Source organism: Rousettus aegyptiacus, unplaced genomic scaffold (genome assembly GCF_014176215.1).
Source record: "Rousettus aegyptiacus isolate mRouAeg1 unplaced genomic scaffold, mRouAeg1.p scaffold_m13_p_4, whole genome shotgun sequence".
Lineage (NCBI taxonomy): Eukaryota > Metazoa > Chordata > Mammalia > Chiroptera > Pteropodidae > Rousettus > Rousettus aegyptiacus.
Window position 1 is genome coordinate 156,727,832 of NW_023416307.1, and position 20,484 is coordinate 156,748,315.

The 20,484-nt window shown below is 45.8% G+C and overlaps 1 protein-coding gene across 2 annotated transcripts in view; it reads left to right on the forward strand.

The window, feature by feature from the left end:
- Positions 1 to 988: 988 nt before the first annotated feature.
- RAD54L2 (RAD54 like 2) overlaps positions 989 to 20,484 on the forward strand; it is an 82,548-nt gene continuing 63,052 nt past the window's right edge. Inside the window, exon 1 of one of the 2 annotated variants that reach the window (XM_016133149.2) lies at positions 989 to 1,191. The gene's annotated coding sequence lies outside the window, so the exon portion shown is untranslated. The remainder of the gene's footprint in view (positions 1,192 to 20,484) is intronic. The other variant, XM_036218465.1, reaches the window with a different exon arrangement.

Sequence of the window (20,484 nt, forward strand, 5' to 3'; positions counted from 1 at the left end):
TGAGTCTCAGAAGTCAAGGGGCTAAGTGAGAATGGAAAATATGAGAACATGTAAAAGCTATGATCCTTTTTTGATAGTTTGGGAACACATACTTAAATTTTTATAACCTAATTTGTTCTGAAAATACGTATGTCTGATATCTAGAGGTGCGAAGGCCCAGAATAAGGTGGGGAAGACGAAGGAGTTTTTAGCCAGTTGATTTTATGAAAAGAAAACCTTTAAAAAAAAAAATCCGCTTTCAGAATTTTTTTCATGTTTCCAATGTTCACAGGAAGAAGAGAGAAGAACCGGGGCCGTCGTGGAGAGAGCTGGCGTGATAAGCTCTCCTCGTTAACTGGAGCCCACGTGGTAGTAATTACAAATTCTAGGGAGAGAATCTGCACCCTTCCCCTCCCGTTGAGTGTTAGTGATCAAGAAACACTTTCTTGTCCTTGCTTCTTTTCCAGGGAATTCTGAAGACAGCTTCAGTCAATAGGAATGGTGACAGGAGGTGGGGCGGAGAGGGGAAATCGGGAGTTTCACGGTGTGCATCCGTTTCGGGGGTCCTTGAGGGCTGAGCAAACCTGTGTAGTAGTAGTAGCAATAGTCATCGGTAGCCTCAGAAATGACCATGCCCTAGCGTTGAGCATATCTCCGCGCCAGGCACCTTCGCCATCTCATTCGACCCCAACAGGCCTTGAAGGGGAACCGAGGCTCAGTTGAGGCACGAAGTGGCCAGCGTGCCTCTCTGGTGGCTGGAGGGGTGCAAACGCCTAGTCCCGGAGCCAGGTGGATTCCGCTCTGGGGTTTCCGAGCCGCTTTCACTCCTGAAACGGCCATCTGTAGCATAGACGGCGTTATCAGGGAGGAATCGCGGTCCCGCTGGCGCGTGGGCAGAGCAGCCTCGGTCGGCTCTCAGCGGAACTTTCCTGTCGGCGGTGCGTGTTCCCGCCCGGGCGGCCGGGCGCGCGGGCCGACAGGGGGACGTTTTCTTGGCGCGGACCGCGAGCCTCCGAGGCTGCGAGCGCCGCAGCCAGAGAAGACCGACGCTCGGTCGGAGCCAGTCCGCGGCGCCCGGGCCTGCCGGCTGCTTCCCGCCTCGGCCGTCCCCGCCGCCCCGGTCACCGCAGACCCCGCCGAGGCGGGCGCGGCGGAACGCGCGGCCACTGGGCCCTGCCTGGCCCGGCGCGGCCCGGAGCCGCCGCGCGGGAGGTGAGTGCCGGTGCTGGCCCCCGGCTCCCCATCGGGCCGCTGGGACCCGCAACAATGGGGGCCCAGTGGGGACACAGCCCGGGCCCCTGGCGCTCAGCGGCCTGCGACAGCAAGCCGGTTTCGGCGGCCCGGGCCTTGGGGCGCTGGATCCGACCTGGGAAACTCCGGTGGCCGGAGGCTTGGAGTGGGGGTCTTAGCTTCAACCCCGGGCCTCGGCGGCTTGATATTTAGGATTTTTGTAGCGGGAGAAGGGAGTCACAGGGGCACGGAGACCTAATCCTGGTGGCGTTCGCCGTTAGTGCTTAATGAAGACGCCCTAGAGGCTGACCGTAGCGGGGTGGATGTAGGGGGCTTGCGTTTGGAATTCTAGGGGGCCTCCGTGTGTTTGGTCCCCAAGGCGCATCGCGATGCGTCTTTCTCCCCGCCTCCTCCCTCGAGGTCTGTGAACTTCGCTGACTGGGGTCTGGCTGGGGAGAAGAGGCGTTGAGAGTTTAGCTTCTCCGAGGTAACCGGTGATTAGCCTCCTGGAAAGGCAGGAGCTCAGCTGGGCGCTGGGGAGTTTAGTAAAAAGCTGGATTTTCCTTGGGCCCAGATACATCGAATGGTTCTCAGGCATGGAACTTGTCACAAGAGTGTCACTGTGAATAGGGTTGGCTACTTTTGGGTTGGGATGAGGCTGGAGTTGTGATTCGGGGAGTGCAGAAGAGGGTTGGCAGGCTGCTGAGGTTGAAGAATTAGCTTTATGTGGGCCATGGTGGTGGCAGTCTGGGAGGGGAACAAGGGAACTTTGCAAAGGGGACTTCCTGATAGAGAATGACCTCTTACTGTGGGGGAGTGGGTGACTCAGATCTGTTAGAATTACAGTGCTTGCTAGTTAGTGGATGTGCGTGACTATATTGGTAGCTGGGCACTGAGGTGGATGGGGTTTGGGGGGGTGTTTGGGGGCTGAGTTTGTTCCTGAGGGGAAGATAGTGTGGACCATTCCTTCTTATTCCAAGTCAGAACGCTAGCTGTCATGAACAATATTTTAAGTAAAGAATTTCTTTGTGGTATGTGGATTCAAAGCTTTCCTCTGTTCATTTGTTTTCCTCCTTTGTTTTTGAATTGTGACTCATACTTTCTTTTCAGCACTGTGGCTATTGTTTGTAGTGATAGACAAACTTAGATACCACAATATATGTAATTTCTAAGGGTTTTCAGTCCAATTCTTATCAATCTAAATTAAGAGCTTATTTTCACTCATTTCTATTTCATTGTTTAATGTGTACAACTTGAGAGATGGATATGAAAACTCAAACAGTTTATGTTGTTAAAAGTTCTTTATATCCCTAAATCCATTTCTCCAGCCGCCATGAAGTCAGGACGTTGAAGCTGTTGAATCTTAATGACTGTCAGCTCTCACAGGACATTATCTTCACTAGAAGGTATATCTGTCATCAATCAGTTTAGTCTGTACACTGTGTCTCATCTGTTATCATTGAAAGGCAGTGTGCAAACTCCAATTCTGAGGCTTGCAGCTGTACACCAGAGCTCTGTATGTAGTATTTGGGTAAAAGCTGGATGAGATGTCAAACCCTATATGGAAAAGAACAGTATCAGAATCATTTCGCCATATGAGTTTATTTGGACTGTTGGGAGGTGGTAATCTAGTTGGAATCTAGTAGAAAGTTTCAGGTGAGATGTACCGTAATTCCGACTATTTTTAATTGTACTGATAGTTCTGGGGATTGTTTTTTTCCCTTAATCTTTAAAAATCATGTATTTTCCTTAAATTGTATTCTTTCTGTCTCTTAAATTTTCTATCTTAAGTCATTCTTTCATAAACAAGTATCTGTCGAATTATGCCAGGCACTAGGTTGGGCACCTCCACAATGGTGGTATTTTTGACATTTTAATAGTAGTAATTCTTAGTTCAAAAGTGACTGTAGGTCTGTGAAGGAGGAAGCGACTCAGGTATATCAAACTTCTAATCAGTAAAACTGTTGAATAGGTTTTTATAAAGTATTGATTTTGACTAATAACAATTGATTATCTTCATATATTTTCATGGAAAAAGTTTAGCTATGATGTGTTCATTGTTTTGGGATTGCTTTTGCATTATTTTATTTAAGTACATGTGTTAACTTTAAGTACTCTTATAGACAAACCACAAGGTAAACATTTTGTTTCTGTGCGTATCTGGATGAGCGGTAATTTAGAGCTACTGTACGTGTGCTCAGGTGCCCCCAGATGCTGTCACACTTTCTTTTCATGGTGGTTCTGGGAGTATGAAGGCTTTGCCTGTCCCCTTTGCCCGTTTCACTGTATGTAGGCTGGAGATGTCCACTGATCACTTGAAGTGCCGTCTCCTAGAACAGGAGGAATAAGATCGAGGTAAGGCTCATCCTATTTGAAAGTGCTTGCCTCTTAATTTTTACTGCATAAAGTATAACATACATTATATTAGAGCATTTTCTGTTTTAATTGTTAATACCCATTCTGATCTAGTAAAATGAAATTCTGTCCTTTGCTCTTCTCGCTATCTCTCTGTGTATACATTTGGCCAAAAACAAATGAAATTCAAATCAAGACATTTAAAAGCAAGAAATTTCAAATCAAAACATTATAGCTAAATAAATTCTTTAAAGTATTCCTAATAAAAACTAAACTAAAATAAAATAAAATAAAACTTGTTTATTTATTGCTTGGAAAGCAAAGTGACTGCTGAAGGAAATGTTTTTGACTACGTTTTAGTCAAATGGATCAGCTTCAGAAACTCTTGGAAAGAAGCTTTGCATTTTTGATTTCATTGAAAACTTCTGAGGTGCCTAGTACAACGAGAGAACATGGGTTTTTGGAGTCTTCCCGCCTCTCACTCTTGCTCGCTTTTTGACCTGGATAAGCTGGTAACCCCTGAGAGCCTTGTTTTTTAATTTTATTTAATTTTTTCATCTGTAAAATGGGGCTAATATAACCTCTGCAGGTTGTAGTGAGGACCGGAGATGGGGTCAGGCCTTGCTGTTAGGATTGGTGTAGTTAGTAGTAGTGGCGGTGCTATTAGTAGCAGTAAGAGGAGTGTAGCTGGGTGCCGTGCATGGGTGAGGGGCTCACTGTGTCTGGTGAAGAAGGCAGCCCAGCGTCTTCACCGTTGGCATCCTGGACGGATGAGGGAATTGTCCAGGTAGTCTCTACCCACTACTACCAGGTAGGAGTCCACACTATACAGGTCCGAGGTCATTCCTGGCAACGGTCGGTTTTTTGGTAGTTCCTATGAAGAAGCCAGGACGAAACCGTTCGGCATGTCCTTGTTTTGGGAACAGTGGGCACTCTCACTGCCAGAGTGCTAGGGCATGCCAGGCAGCATTGTGTTCTGTGTGGCCCCTGTTCGGGGCGTGTTTCTTTAGCTTTCTTCTGTTGGCATCAGAGACTTGACTTTGTTTTTTTTGGCCTAGAAGGTTCCAGATGCTGGAAAGTCTCCAGATGTCATCTTTCTCTTATTTGAGCTACTTTGATAGAATCTAGCCTTCTGTTAGATAAACAGAAGGTTCACAGACTTTGTTACTGACCTGTTCAGTTTTATTTTTTCCCTGTGGGGGGATTGGGGGAGTGGGGAAGTTCAAGAGAAAAGTAAGTATGAACCAGACAGAAGTGACTCAAAATAACTGGCCCTAAATCTCTTTTGGTCTTCCTTAGTCAAATCCCCACTCCATTCCACGTGATCTTTAACTCTAGTTAAGAGTAAATAATATTCCTCTGGCCTCCACGTACCATTACCAGCTAAGTCCTAGTGTATCTCCACTTCAGCATCTCACCAGCATCTTTCTGACCCAGTCTCTTTGGTGTCTTCTAGTTCCTCCCCCGCCATGATTCCTTCGGCCCGTATTGCTCCATAGTGAACTCTGGATGGTCCCAGCATTCTCACCCTCCTGCTAATTATCCTCCTCATTCTAGTGCTTGTCTGACTCTTAGGCTTGAATTGATGAGGCATTCAGGAACCACTATGTCTTAAAAGATGACCCTTCCTTGAGTCTCTCCTGGTTAAGCTGAGTGCCACTCCTTTGTGTGGCCATTGCATTCTGTGCCGGCTTTTTCCATAATCACACTGCACTCTTAACTTTTGGTGTTTTTGTGTGTTTTCCATGCCTAGGTTGTGACCTACTTGAAGGCAGGACCTTGTCTTATTTATCTTTATATCCCAGCGTCCAACCATTTCTGACAGAGTAACTGCTAGTAAATGTTTGCTGAGTGAGCAAATGAATGACCTCTGCGTATGAAATGACAGGAATCATTCCTTGTGCAGCTGGTGGTGTGATGAGAGTTCTGACTTCATGGCTGCATCTGATCTTTGTATTTCCAAAGGCAGAAAGTGCCCTGCCTTTGTATTTCCAGGTTGCTAAAAGCAGTTCTGAATTTTGCTGTGAAAATGTGTTGCGCATTCCACACGTTCATGGTTTTGAGGCTGGGGACTGTTAACTTGCTCTCTTTGGGGCTTGCGGAAGTTTCCTTTGGAAGGGAATGCAACAGTTCTTCATTGGTATTATCTAGATCTTCCGTTGCCCAGTGACTACTCTGAGCACTTTGTCCTCGTGTGTGAAGAACAGTGACTAGTCACTTTGGGCCACAGGGTCTGCAGACAACTATGGCCAGCTTGGGAGTGGGTGATGGATTTAACACTAGGGCGTTGTGACTTTTGTCAGCTGATAGACCTTTTGGAGATGAGCTAAGCTCAGTGTTACCATATTCAGGATGCTAAAAGACTATCTGCCTAAACTTTATTTAGGAATATTGTGCTGACTCTGAAACTGTTAACTCTTTGTTAGTAGATTGTGTGTTCTGAGTTATTAACCGAGAAGTTATAGAATTATGCCAATTCATCTAGTCAGCCTCTTGTTTTTTAGTGGTAGAATAACTTGAAAGAGTAGATTATCTAAATGACTTTGATTTAATTTTCACGGTTGCTCAGACCACATAGGAATCCCACCGAAGGCCAAGTGTGAGGAATTGTATGAAGTTTGCATAACGCAGTTTTTCTTCCATGCCGGCGACAAACATAACAGACTGCAGAAGAGAAAAGCATGAAAAGTACCTGCAGTTAGCTTAAAGATAAAAACCGATACGAGACGAAAAGGATAACTGAGACAAAGCATAAGGCACTTTAAACGTGGCAAGCAACTGTGAAATCGAAGTCTTCTTGCGAGCAGTTTTGAGATGTTGAGAAGGAACTTGTTATAATATAGGTTAGGAGAAATAAAAACAATTTCAGCTAGCAGAGGTACGTCGGAGGGACTGCGGCACCCACTTAGGGTTTTATAGCACCATCGATGAGAGTTATATATAGGAGAACTGGAAAACATCTGATTTCCTCCGTCAAGCACGCTTTGCAAACGTATGCTGTTCTAGTTTCTAAAACACTTTCAGACTTTACTTCGTCCTCCCAACAGCCCCGAGGCAGAGAGCCCCATTTTGCAGAGGAGGAAGCATGCACAGAGAGGTGACACGGCTTGCTTTCAAGAGCACAAAGCTGGCACTCGGTGCCAAGTTTCTGATTCTAAGTTTAGGGCTCTTTTTATGTCCTCGTAGGGTATTGTTAGGGCTTCAGTTTGGGGTGACAGTCGCCCCTTATTCCAGGCTTCTGGTTCGTGGAGGACACACTCAAGGAAGGCAGTACCGCACGGGGAGTAGAGCCCCTGCTCTGTTAACGGCCGCCCAGGGACCCTGGAAGAACTGGGTGGGGGAGGAACCCAGAGGGTGCCACGCCTTCCTCCCGAGCACCCAGTGGTCAAGAGAAAAATCCAGAACCAGGTGGAGATGTTTTCGCACTTTAGGCCCAGTGACACAAGAAGTGTCTTTCTCCCAGTGTGATGATTCGTAGAAATTGGAAGAAAAATGGAAATCTGGGGAAGATGCTTGAGGTGTGATTCTGGCCGGAGCTCCGGCCTTTCACTCTCATTGTGCCTTCCGGTCCCACTGTCTCTCCTGCCCCACCGCTCCGCCTCTCTCTTCCCCACTGTTGCATCCACCTCCCACCATAGCTGGGAGGCCAGGTCGCCCTGGTCCACAGTTTCAGTGCTGCCTTCCCGAGGTCCGAGAACCCTTGGCCTGCCTGACGACGTACTCTGCTTGCCCTGCCGGGTGCCAAGCCTGGATTCTCTTCCCTGGCTTCTTTTGCTGCCCCTGGATTGCTCAGTATTTCTGGGGGAGTTGGCGCAATGGATTGTCTTGGTTGCCAGCAGTTCCCACTGCCTCACTTGAGCTGATCTCTCTCTGCCCCTCAAGGGCCCATTTCCTGCAGCAGCTGCTGCTCGCAGGTTCCCCAAGGCGCGTTTCCCTCTCGTGCCTAGAACCGGCGCCTAGACCCGTCCTCAGTTCCCTCATTCTTGACCTCTGACTTCACTTTAGGGCTTGTGTTCCCTAACTTTTTCCCCTTTCCTTTCTATCATGATACTTTCACCACTTAAGAGTCTCTTGCTTCTGGAAAGCCCTTGACTTCTTGACTTTTTTCCCGATTATACAGGTAATATATGAGCACAGTAAAATTCAGTGATTTTTAAATAAGGAAAAGATCTCATAATCCCATGTCCCACTATTAACCGCCATTAAGAATTTGGTCTGTATTTATCCGCATTCCCCCCACCGTGTATGCTAATGTGTGTGACAGAGAGGCAATTCCTTTTTACAGAAATGGGATCACAATGTATCTGCTCTCCTGTAACTTGTTTTTTCTTTTCCATTTAATGCCTTCCTCCTAGGCATTTTCTCACCTTTGGGATATACATCTATTGTATCTTTTAATGATTACATAGTATTTTGTTGTATGTCAATTTAGTCCTTGGCGATAGACTTGTTTTTATTTCTTTGCCGTTACAACCATTCTAAAAATACATATATATGTAATACATATGTATATCTTTGTATCTCTCTGTATACATTATATATCTTTTTATTTGTATACATCTTAGGATAAAGGTCTACAAATGGAATTTCTGTATCAAAGGTTGTGCATGTTTAAAATTTTGCTGGATACTACCCAGTAACTTTCAAAAGATTGTATCAATTTCTATTTCTCCTCTAGCACTGAACGTTATCAGTATTTTAATCTTTGCCAGTTTGAGGTCTAGATAACTAATTTTTGTTTACACTTTCTTATTGGAGAGGATGAGCATTTTTTCATGTATTTATTTCATAAATATTGATTGATCAGTTAATTGATTAATCAGTTATCTCCTTTCTAGCTTTTTTCCTATCCTCCTTCCCCTCCCCTTTTTATTTTTACCTACGTGCAAGGTGGAACCACAGTGACTTTGCTTTGCCCTGGGCCTCTCATACTACCCTGGCCATCTCCTTCCTATCCCTGTCACTTTTATCTAAAATATGCCATTTCCTTACCACCTGTGTTATCTGTTCTCTTAATCCTTTGTGCTCTGGCTTCTGGTCCTGCGTTTCTCCTGAACACCATCTTTGAGTGCATTCCTTGTTGCCTGGACAAAGATTTTTTTCCTTGATGTTTGTCCTCCCTTGTTGCTCCGGCCAGCTCCCTGCTCCCTACCATCTTTGCAGGGAGGGAACCTGCACTCAAGTGGACTTTTTATTATGGAAAATTTCAAACATATTCAACATAGGGAGTATATAGTATTATGAGCCCCATGTACCCATCACCCAATTTCAACAATTATCAACATTTCTCCAATTTTTTCTTTCACTTATCCTCTCCACTTTTTTTAGTCGTTGTCATGTTCTGAAGCTAAATCTCAGACATTGTCACTGAGCGTGTCTCTGATAAGAACATTTTATTTAAAAGATATCTTTACCTTACCATTTTCTAACCTAATAAAAATTAACAGTATTTCTTTATTAGTGGGGACTTGATTTTTAAAAACCACACTTATTTCTTTTTTATTTTTGGAATTTAGCTACTAGAATATTTTCATTTCTTAAATTTTCAATTAGAGTTGCCATTCAGTATTATTTTATATTAGTTTTAGGTGTACAGCATAGCGATTAGACATTTATATGATTTATGAAGTGACCCCTCCCCCACCCCCGATTGGTATCCATCCACAGCACCATACACAGTTATTATAATGTTACGGACTATATTCCCTGTGCTTTACGTTCCATCTCTGACTGTATTATAACTACCAGTTTGCACTTTTTATTCCCTTCACCTTTTCCACCCATCCCCCTAACCCTCCTCCCATCTGGCGACCATCAGTTTGTTCTCTGTATTTATGATTTTTTTTGTTTGTTTTGCTAGTTCCTTTATTTTGTTCTTTAGATTCCACATATAAGTGAGATCATATGGTATTTGTCTTTCTCTGATTTATTTCACTTAGTTTAATACCTTACAGATCTATACATGTCACAAATGGTAAGATGTCATTCTAATTTATGGCTAAGTAATATTCCATTGTATATGTATACCATATCTTATTTATTCAGTTGTCTGTTGATGGATTCTTGCCTCCAGATCTTGGCTATTGTAGATAATGCTGCAACAAACTTAGGGATGCACATCTTTTTGAATTAGTGTTTCGGATTTCTTCGGATCAATACCCAGAAGTGGAATTTCTGGGTCAAAGGGTAGCTCTATTTAAAATTTTTTGAATAACCTCCATACTGCTTTCCATAGCGGCTGTACCAATTCGAAATACCACCAACAGTGAGTGCATGAAGGTTCCCTTTTTCCCACATCCTCATCCATACTTGTTTGTTGACTTATTGATGATTGCCATTCTGACAGGTGTGAGGTTATATATCATTGTGGTTTTAATTTGCATTTCTTTGATGATTAGTGACATTGAACATCTTTTCATATGTCTATTGGCCATTTGTATGTCCTCTTTAGAGAAATATTTTTTCAGGTCTTGAGGACTTGATTTTTAATCCTAGCTCTGATACCTGATGTTTAACTTGGGCAATTTAGAAGCTTGTTTTCTCATCTTGGAACGTAGTAAGGGTAGTGATGATAATGCTACCTTATAAGGTTATGAGGTTATCTCACTTCCACATAAAATGCTTAGCAAAGTGCTTACCAAAGTGGGGGCTCAAACATTTTTTGTCTTTGCTCTGTCTTCATTCATCCATCCATCCAGCCAGCCAGCCAGCCAGCCATTCAGCAGAAATTTATTGAACACACACATGTTATCTAAAGAGGAGACAGTGACCTTGGTTTCTAGGAATCCGCAGTGTCTTGATTCTCTCTCTGCCTGCCTCTTAAATGTGCCTTTGTGTAACCCCTTCCTTTTGTCCCTCTGGATGTGGCCGTAAGCCAGGTCTGTTGTTTTCTTCTGTTCCCTCTGTAGTCTGGTCCTCAGAGATCTAGCTCTTCCACTCCCACCCCCTCGGGCTTCCCAAGTGACTAATTCTATAGCCCCGATGTCTTTACCAAGCAACACACACACATTTCACCCTGGCGTTTGGACATTTCTGTCTGGCCAGGGGAACGAGTGTAAAGTGCAGTGAGATGGGTGCAGACGAGGGTTGCAGCTCAGTCTCAGCTACTGACTCAGGCTCAGGCAATACAGTCGCCTCTCTTGGTCTTGATGTCCTCTGTCAGAGGATGAAAGGCAGGACTGGAGTCTGAAGTCCTATCCAGCTTTAAAAGCCTAATAGTTGTGAGAAGCTGGTTTCCAATGTGTCCTGCTCAGCATACGTGGAACCACATCCGTCATTCTGCTCCCCAAACAAGTTTCTGCCTTTCCCTGCCTGGCCTTCAGGAAGTCCAGGCTTCGCCTTGTGCTATGGCTTTGCCCTCTCATTTGGCCTCAACACTAGGCTGGTTACCTCTGGCTAGTTCTTCAGTTAATCCTGACTCTTCCCAGAGCACACCTTTGGCTCTTTTCAGCATCTCATCTGTATTCGCATCGTTTCTTCTAAACCTGTGTTCTATCCAATTGAAATTGTGACCATTTCTCTAGGATTTGTTCAGGTGACAGTTTCATCCGCTTGGGAGGTGAGTCCTCCCTCTTGACTTTCATGACCGGTGGTGCATCAGGGACATTTCACAGTGTGCTTGGTGTTTGCGTGCGTCAGGTTTTCTGCCTTCTGGTTTGTAATCTCCTCGAGCACCACGTTTGTATTGTGTGTGGTTTTGTATCCTATGGTGTCTAGCACAATTCTTTGTACTTATAGTTTTGCAAGGAACAGGGATTGAATAAGTGAACTAGAGTAGACTTTGCTTCCAGTTAAGCACATTTATGGATATGTTTTTAAACCATCGTGAAATAGTATCGGTAATACTCATTCAGGCACTAATTCCTTGATCTCAGAATTCAGAGTCCTCTGCTTTCATGTCCTATCTCAGAGTTGGGAAGATTTTCTGACCCTTGGGTAATATAATTTAGCTTCTCCAAAGCATAGCTGGTAATGCTGTTGTCATGGAGTAGTAGCTAAAGGTATCATCAACATTTATTGAATGCTAACTTACCATGTGTTAGGCACTGTGCTAATTGCTTTGTTTATTCACTTAATTTAAAAACTAAGCTTCTATGAGATATTTACCATTATTATCCTCATTTTATAAATGAAGAAACCTAGGTTTAGAGAAAATAAGTAACTTCTTCAGTGTCCCATGGGTAGAAAGTGGCAATGCCGGTGTTCTGACCCAGGCCTTCTCATCCCAGAGTCTGTATTTTTAACTGGTGTACTGCTTTTCTGAACAAGACACGTTTACTGCCAGTTGGCTTTTGGATGTTTATTTTTGAGCACTTAACCCTCATCAAATACCTCGCATGGATTTCTTCATCCTCCTCACCCCCTAAACCAGTTCTTCTTGGTTTCGGTGAAGGGTATGCCATAATTTTTGCAGTCATCTAGACTTCACGCCTCAGGGTCGTACTTAATTCCTCCTTTTCCTCCTATGCAGAAGATCCTGTTGTGTTTTCTTTGGCAATGTTTTACACCTGCTCCATTCTTCTGATTTCTTTGCTTTCCCCTTAACCCAGGCCCCCCGGGTCTAGTCCCAGATTATGGCAGCTGATTTTCCCTCCATTTTTTTTTTGTTGTTGTTGTTGTTGTTGAATTCCTTCTGAAAAGATTGCCTTTCACCCATCTCTCTCCACTTAAAAACCCTGGTGTGATTCCTGCAGCTGGGGTTCCCAAAAGCCGGGTGTCCAGTAGTGTCCCCTTCACCTAGGGGGCTCCTTAAAGCATGCATCTACGTTAAGTCCTCGCGATAACACCACGAGGTCGATGCTATTGTTTCCAGTTTACAGATGAGAAGACGGGTTTAAGGAGACTGTACAAGATCGCTAATAGTGGAAACTGTGGAACTATGTATTTTTAACTAGATCCCCAGATTCTCATGCCCTGACAGGTTTAGAAAACACCAGGCAGCCTTCAGCCCCTTTGCCGATCCCCGCAAGTGCTGACTTCTGCAGTCCCCGTGACCCCCTCCTGCGATGGGCCTGAGATTTCTGTGGCATTTGCCTCTGTTGGTCACGTCCTCTTCGCCGCGGTCGCTCCTGGCAGCATACTCTCCAGCCGGTTCTTTCCCTGCCCCCTGTGCAGACTCCGCCTCTCTACTCCCGCTCTTGTGCTTTGGCCCCCCCTTGGCTACCCTGACCCCACTGCACGCACTCTCTGAGCATCTTCCATATACGAGGCTTCAGCTACCTGAATGCGGCAAGAACACTCAAGTCTGTATCTCTGACCCTACTCCATCTTCCAGGTGTTTCTGGCGCTTCACCACAATGACACTATTATGTAACCCTGGCCACGGGTGAGACCTTGGAGTCTGGAACTAGAAGTCTGGGTCGAAATCAACTCCTGCCACTGTCCAGCTGTGTAGTTAGGTCACTAACCTCTCTAAACCTCAGATTCCGTGTATGCGAAATGGGGATAGCATTACTTTCCTTGTGGTATTATTGGGAAGATTCAGTGAGAGAATGTAGATAAAACACTTAACAATCCAGTTAATATTTATGGAGCGCTTCCTGTGTACCAAATACCGCGACGGCTGCTGGCGAGACGGTGGTGAGCAAGGCCGCCCTCGTGGGGTGCCAGTGGCTGCCGAAGTCTTGCTGGTTTTGCCTCCTTAGCCTCTAACGTCCCCTCTTCCTTCTCACTGCCACTACTGTAGTTCAGGGTCTCGTCACCTTGTGCTCAGACTGTTACAGTGACTTCCTACCCGATCCTGCCTCCATACAGCCACCAGTGTTCTTTTTAAATTTGGGATTCAGACGATGCTACTTCACTGCGTGTGATCCTTCAGGGGTTCCCGCTGGGGGCACATGACCTGTGGGAAGGATTTCATGGACAGATACCGAGTCAACTCCTGAGCTCAGCGGAGAAGGGCTCAATGGCATTATAGTTACATCTGCCAGGCAGACAGGCAAGTGGTGCCAAGTGCCGCGTATTTGCCAATCCTTGTGTAGGACAAAGTTCACATTCCTTAGCAAGGTCCTCGGGACACCGCCGGGTCAAGATCTGGCCTGTCTGCTTCTCATCTCGCAGTCTCCCCACTTATTCCTCGCAACCCCTAGTCCCATGGAACTGTGCTTCTGCATGCGTCACTCCCTCTGGCATTTCTCTCTTCTTAAGGAAAGCTCTGTCTTTTAACATTCGGGTCTCCTGCCTCATCTGGGAAGCCTTCACCGACCTTTCCAGGCAAAATTATTTCCTCCTCTGTCCTGTAGAACCTTAGTTTGACTGTTGACCTCCTTCCTTCCTTCCTTCCTTCCTTCCTTCCTTCCTTCCTTCCTTCCTTCCTTCCTTCCTTCTATCCTTTCTTCCTTCTGAAATATAATTCACATACCATAAATTTCACTGTTTCCAAGTGTTCAACACAGTGTTTTTTAGTGTATTCATAAGGTTACATAACCATCACCACTATCTAATTCCAGAACATTTTATTACTACAAAAAGAAATCCACGCTCCTTAAGCAATCACTCCCTAGTCTCCCTTCCTCCTGTCCCCTGGTAACCACTAATCCACTTTCTGTTTCTATGGCTTTGCCTGTTCTGGGCATTTCAGGTGCGTGGAATCCCATAACATGTGGCCTTAGAACAGCCTTCGTAAGGGTCGCCCACGGCGCAGTGTGTGTGGCACCCCCTCCCCTTCTGCTTCTGAGCGGGAAACCTTCCCCTCTGCGGACACACTGCACTGTCATTGTTTGCCCTTCATCAGTCCACGAAGAACCTGAGTCATTTGTTGTACCTGTACTTGGCCGGTCGCTCATGGTGGATGTTTACAGACCCGTGTCAGTTGGCTGGATGATCCCTGGAGGGCTCTCGTCATCGTTCTGTGACCAGGGTGCTCTCATCTGGTATCTTCAGTGCCTACCACTATTGGTCAACAGCAGATGCTTAGTTCGTAGTTATCGATGAGTAATGTTATCTCCCTTTCCAGAAACCCCGATACTTGCTGCCTTTTCCATGCCCCTCAGATCCAAGGCGTGCTTCCTCTGTGGAGTGCCCTTTCCTCCCCCCTCCTCACTTGTCTAATTCTGCCTTGCTTCAGGGTTTGTCACAAAGTCTGCCACCTCCAGGAAGCCTTCCGACAGCATCCAAGCCCTCTCTGAACTCTGGTGCCTTTGGGGTCTCTATCATCCATTACACACTTAATTAATATTAGTCGCAACTGTTTCCTTAACTATCTTGACAGTAAGCCTGTCAGCACTGAGACCCCTCTCTGTGCACTCCTCATACCTGGAGCTCTGATTACAGTGGCTTTAGGTCTAACATTTTACCTTAAAGTCAACTCTGCACTTTGCAAAAGGAAAAAAAAAAAAAAAAAAGAGGAGGAATAATCATTTAAATGACGAGGTAATTCCTACTCACCATTTCCAGCCATGAGTACCCACAGGCAGTGGATGCAGTCATTGTCATTAAAGTTAGTATGATTAACAAAACCTATAAACTTAAAGAACTCTAAAAAAAACAAAAGAATTCTTAACTGTTGGCAGAAGAGAAATTGTTTAGGTGGTGTGGTGATGGGTGAGTAAGTGTTAACAATTGAGGGCCATAGAGAATTACTGACTCAAAAAGATTTGTTGGAAATGAGGAGGAGGAGGAACAGGGAATGCCTGCAAGCTGAAAGCTTCATGCAGTTGCTGGACTGGGCCAAGCACCGAAACACATGAGGGGTTTAATTTCTGAATATTATACCCTTTTGGAATTATTTTTGGTATATAGGATAGAAATACATACATAAAACTATTTATACTCTATTAATGTGGGCAGTCAAAAAAGCTTTTCAAGGGTGACTTCATTGACGATCTTTTTTCACATGCTGACTTCAGGCCTCAGGTGAGCCCCGGCTGAGATGGGGCCCTGTAGCAGGGACCCGGTAACCTTCGTTGGCAGCACGAGAGCTTGCCCTGGTCGGCTGCTGGATGTGGATGTGGCTGGGGCATCACAGCCTGAACAATATGGTGCTGCTAAGGATGGGGATGAGGCCAAGGATTTGTTCACCGGTGGCTCGATTTTACAGAGAGAGGATACATGTGTAAAGTATTGATTTTACAATTATAAAGTTTATTTGCTGTAAAACAAAAGAATAAAGAAGAAAATTAACTCTTTTTTTGGTAAAACTACCACCCAGAGATAAAAACCAGTTAACCTTTTGGTATGTTTCCGTTTCGTCTTTTTCCTATGCATATATAAATACTTACATTTGTGTAATTTTATTGCTAAAATTTGGATCTAAATTTTAAGGTTTTTTTTGGTGTGTGCTTTTTATACAATGTCATTTCGTAAAAATGGTCTTGAAAATCTGCCCCTGAAAGTCGCTCAGCTGTATCTATTTTATGTTTTCGGAAAGGCTCTTCTTCCTCTACTAGGTCAGGAGCTGTTTGGCAGAGCCGTCTGTTTTATACGTTGGTACATTTGTTCTTGAACGTCACCGGGTCCGTTTCGCAAGCTCCAGTGAGGGCAAATTCGCATTCACCGCTTGACCCAACCAGTGCTCTCAGCCCAGATTCCTTCGTCAGAGACCTGTGCCTTGGTCTCATCTGACAGATGGCAGATGGCCCCCGTAGACTTGTTTCTCATCTACTGACTCTGAAATGGAGATTTCAGATGAAATGTTTTAAAGAACATTGTAGATATTTAGAGGAAGGCCTGATTTATTATTTTTTAAATCAAAACCATGTGCAGTATCTAAAGAACTATTCCATGCCGAGGGTATTTTGGCAAGTTTTTCTCCCTTGATGATTCACTTCTCTTACTTTCTCCTAAGGGGAGGGAGCAAAGTCTGCTGTGTGAAGATACAGTCGATAGGTTCCTTAGGAGAAATCGAATCTGTGAAGCAGCAGCATCAGTGAAGTGGCCTTTGAAGTGGAAACTGTTACTCTTTCACATTTAATGTGTTTGTATTTTGTCTCTAAAGATATTCTTCCTTCCCCAGGTGTATCTCTCCAGCTGCCTAACCTCTCATAAGGAGTCTTGGATCTCAGTGTGGGTAGAGCATTCGGTCGTTGCATCCGTGAATCTCTGGCTTAACAGGGAGAATATCTGTGTCCCAGATATTTTTCATTTAGTAACTTTGGTGTCTTACGCTTGGTGACCTTTTGCCTTACCTGACTGCGTCAGGTCTGCACTGATACCTTCCAGAGCCCCACTTGGTTCCCTTGTTGACTCAGAGGGCCTTTCACCGTGGCTCGTTCTGGCTTTGTGTTCTTCCCTTCCATAGTGTTTTATCTACTCATTGTTTGTAGACTTGGTTTATCCAGTTTTGTCTGGGAGGAATGTCTGTTTTCTGGGCCTGGGGCCAACTTTCTACTTAACTTTTGGTGAAACTGTACAGTATCCTAGCTGCCGTCTCCAGGGATGAGTTCCCCCAAACCAGTTTTATTCGTTTAGAAACCGGATAGCACATATTCTGGCGGAAGATGTTACGCACATACTAGAAATAAAAACAGGCCCTCCCTGAGTGGAATGTCGGTTGCCTGTGTGAGAACCAGCGTAGCGGCGTGTCCCGGGCTGTCCCGGCCTCTGGGGCTTCCGCACGGGCAGGAGCTGCGACGCGGATGCGGTGTGTTCACGAGTGATGTTGCAAAGTCAGTCGCGTCCGTGTGGGGTTTCTTTCCATCGCGCTGCGTTATCGAGCGCTTGTCCTGCTGCTGGGCCATGCGTTTCATACACCTTCGCGGCACCCACGGCGTAGGTGTCATCATCCCAGCTGAGGAGACGGGAAGTAATTTGCTGCAGTTACATGGTGCCGTTAACCCGGGTCCCTCTGACACCGCCGAGGCCCCACTCTGATAGACCTACTGCCTCTGCATAGTGAAGGCTGGCTCACGTGCGGCATCTGGCCTCCAGCCGGGGTCGTTTTCTGAGGAGGAAGTGACCAGCACCCGAGGCCCTGCTTAGGGAAGCCTGGAGGAGACTCCTCGTGTGTCTTTGTCCACCGAGGCTCGAGGCGCAGTGCCCGCTAGCCTGTCGATTTTACCTCCCTCGTCGTTCCCGAATCTGGCCTTTCCTCTGGCTTGTTAGCTGGCTCCTGTTGCCTGTCTCCTTATTCCATCTGCCGCGTTTTGTACAGCAAAGTTTTCTTCCAGACCATGTTTTCAGTGCTTACAGTGTGCTAAATACCGAGCCGTGCAACTTCGCAGTACAGTTTGCATTTGTATTCCTTTACCACCTGGTCCTCTTCGTACTCCTGGAAGGTACGGGTACCTCCATTTTACAGTTAGGGAAACTGGCCCAGGGAGATGAAGCAATTTGCCCAAGTCACACTGAAAAACGAGCCGGGATTTGTTTTCAGTTTGCAACAGCATATACCTGTGCTTTTATCCAATGCGCTATGGTGCAGAGTCGTCTTTATCAATGACAGATCTGATCATGTCCTCCTCGCCTTCCTTGTAGGATAACATCCAGTCTCCTTAGCGTGTGTCAAGGTGCCATGATCTTGGTCCTGTCGCCTCTCCGGGCGTAGTTTCTGCTCTTCTCCCGTGCGTCCTGCCTCATGCTGCAGGACTGCAAACTTCGTGGCTTTCCTGGAAGACATCCGCTCACAGAGTTTTCTGTCTCTGAACCCTTCCCTCCTCTTCCCCAGTCTTCTCCAGTCCATACTTCTAGCCTTCTGCCCTCACCCAGCACCCCAAAATTACCTACCTGTCCAACTCTTTCTTCACAGCTCACTTTGGGCAACACTCCTCGTAATGCTCGACCTGACCCGACCTGAGCTGTGTTCGTTCTTTATCTTTGCGTCTCCAGTAGGAAAGAGTTGTTTAATAAGTTTTCATTGAGCTGAACAGAATATTTGGAGATGTGACTCTCCAGAAGGAGACATTCCAGAGACCACCAAAGCTTCCATAGCGATAAGCTGCTGTGTCAGTTTTAATAACTTGAAGTGGGTAAGGGTCAGTTTCTGACACGAAGGATGTAAGCTCAGAGCCTGAGGTTTCTCTGATTTGGGCACTTGGAAGTACTAGGACTGTCTGGGTAGAACTTAAGGTCCAATTTTCAAATTGGACCTTACTGTTCAGTATTCGTTGACCAGTACCTAGGGGCTGAAACTTTAAGTGATGGCTTTGGTTTCATGTTACGTGAGATCTTCCCAAGTGTTAGTTCTCAGTCATCACTTCTGTTCTTTCTCTGAAACTTCGTTGAACAGCCTGATCCAAGATCTCAGAGCCTCTTATGTCAGGGAGCAGAGGATGTGTGTTTCTGTAAAAGGATCTCTTGGTTTGTTGTAAGTCATGGTCTCCATGTTTCCCCGCTTGCCGCCCCCAGTATGTGTATCAAAAATGGTTAGGGTCAGTAGTTAGAATGCAGTAATACCTAGCATTTGCCTTACCGTTTTGCTGAGAATGGTTCATTTCTTTTTAACTCTTCTGTGCATAAGCATCGGATGGTACATTGAGCGAGTTTTAACTGATTAAGTCGCAGGTAATGGCAGTGTTGGGTCTCCCTGACGCTGGGAAGGCCCAGGTGTGGGAGGGTCGGTTACTAGGCAGTAGAGAATCCAGAGCCTCAGCTTGTCCTCCACAGGTCATGACTCCTCTCCTTGTACTGAAGCGCCTCGCAAGTAACTCCCTAAACATGCTGTGGTTATTTTCAAACCCTGCTTAAAAATTAGTTACTTCCTGTCAAGTTGAGAGGCAGCCCAGAAGGAGATAACTTTTGGAAAGCAAAGTTACATAATCGATTCAGCTACTAATGGGCTTTTCAGGGTTTCGAGGCAGCCGGCTGGAACATCTTTATCGCGGTGTTAATGTATCGTATAGATAGAAGCCCTGAGAAGTGTTCGCCGCTGCTGCCAGGACCTGGTAAGGACTTAGGAAACCCACAGGCCAGGAGTATTCTCCCCGGAGTGAACAAGCAGCTTGTTTCTGCTTTTCACCGGAAAGCAACAAATGCTTACTGTGGCCACAGTTAGCAGAATGCAATAGGTTCGGGGTCTTCATTACGTGAAGCTGAAGATGTGAGATTTGCTATCTAGGATGATTGCCAAGAGTAAACACAGTGAGTAGGTAGAAACAGAGGGACTAGAAAAGAGACGTGGGAGGGGCCCTTGGAGTCTGCCCTTTCCTTTAACCTCTAGAGAAGACGCTAATCAACATTAGAATTCAGGAAAGCGCGGATAGTGGCTTCTTGGCTAAACCAGGCATAGCCCATTGAAGAAACTCGCCCAGATGTGATCGTATAATGGGGGTCAAGAGTTGAAAGGAGACAGTCACAGCTGTGAGGGAGCATGTCGTGCGTGTTTCTTGTGCATTTGTGATAGGACGCTGTTAAGGAACAGTTTTCATTTGAGGATCCTGTTTGATTTCTTTCTACTAATCCAGGTTTCCCTCATTTTATTTCCTCACGTTTGGTCGAATGAGAGCAGAGGGCACGGGTCCCCTGCGGGCAGTGTCTGGAGCAAAGCGGCCCCCTCACTCCCATGCGCTGCTGCCTGACGGCCAGGCTCGGCGCTTTGGGAAGCCCGCAGAGGTTGCCGGCATCAAGCTTCAGAAACACCTGTAAACCTCGAGCCTCCGCAGCCTCTCTCCTGTTGTTTCCTGGTTGCGATCAGACCTTCCGTTTGTAGCGTGCTCACCACCAGTCCGTGGGCCCCACTTCTCTTGATGTTGAGGCAGCGCAGTGTCGACTTTCTGGGCAGGTGACTGTCCTTCCCCAGTAGCCGTCCCGGCCGTCCCGCACAAGCTGCAGCACAAGCCGGGGGGTGGGGAGGGGACTCTGCTGTCCTTTGTCGCGGCCCTGCAAGAACGCTCTTCACAGTGTGTTTATGTCCATCAAAAGGTGACTCTTGGTACTTAAAAAAATCATTGCATATTAATCCAGTTAGAACTAGTGTGAGAATTTTAAGAAGTGATAGAATTTGTGAAACGGCATTCCTGTGGGACTCTGCTCAGGTGGAATGCCGCA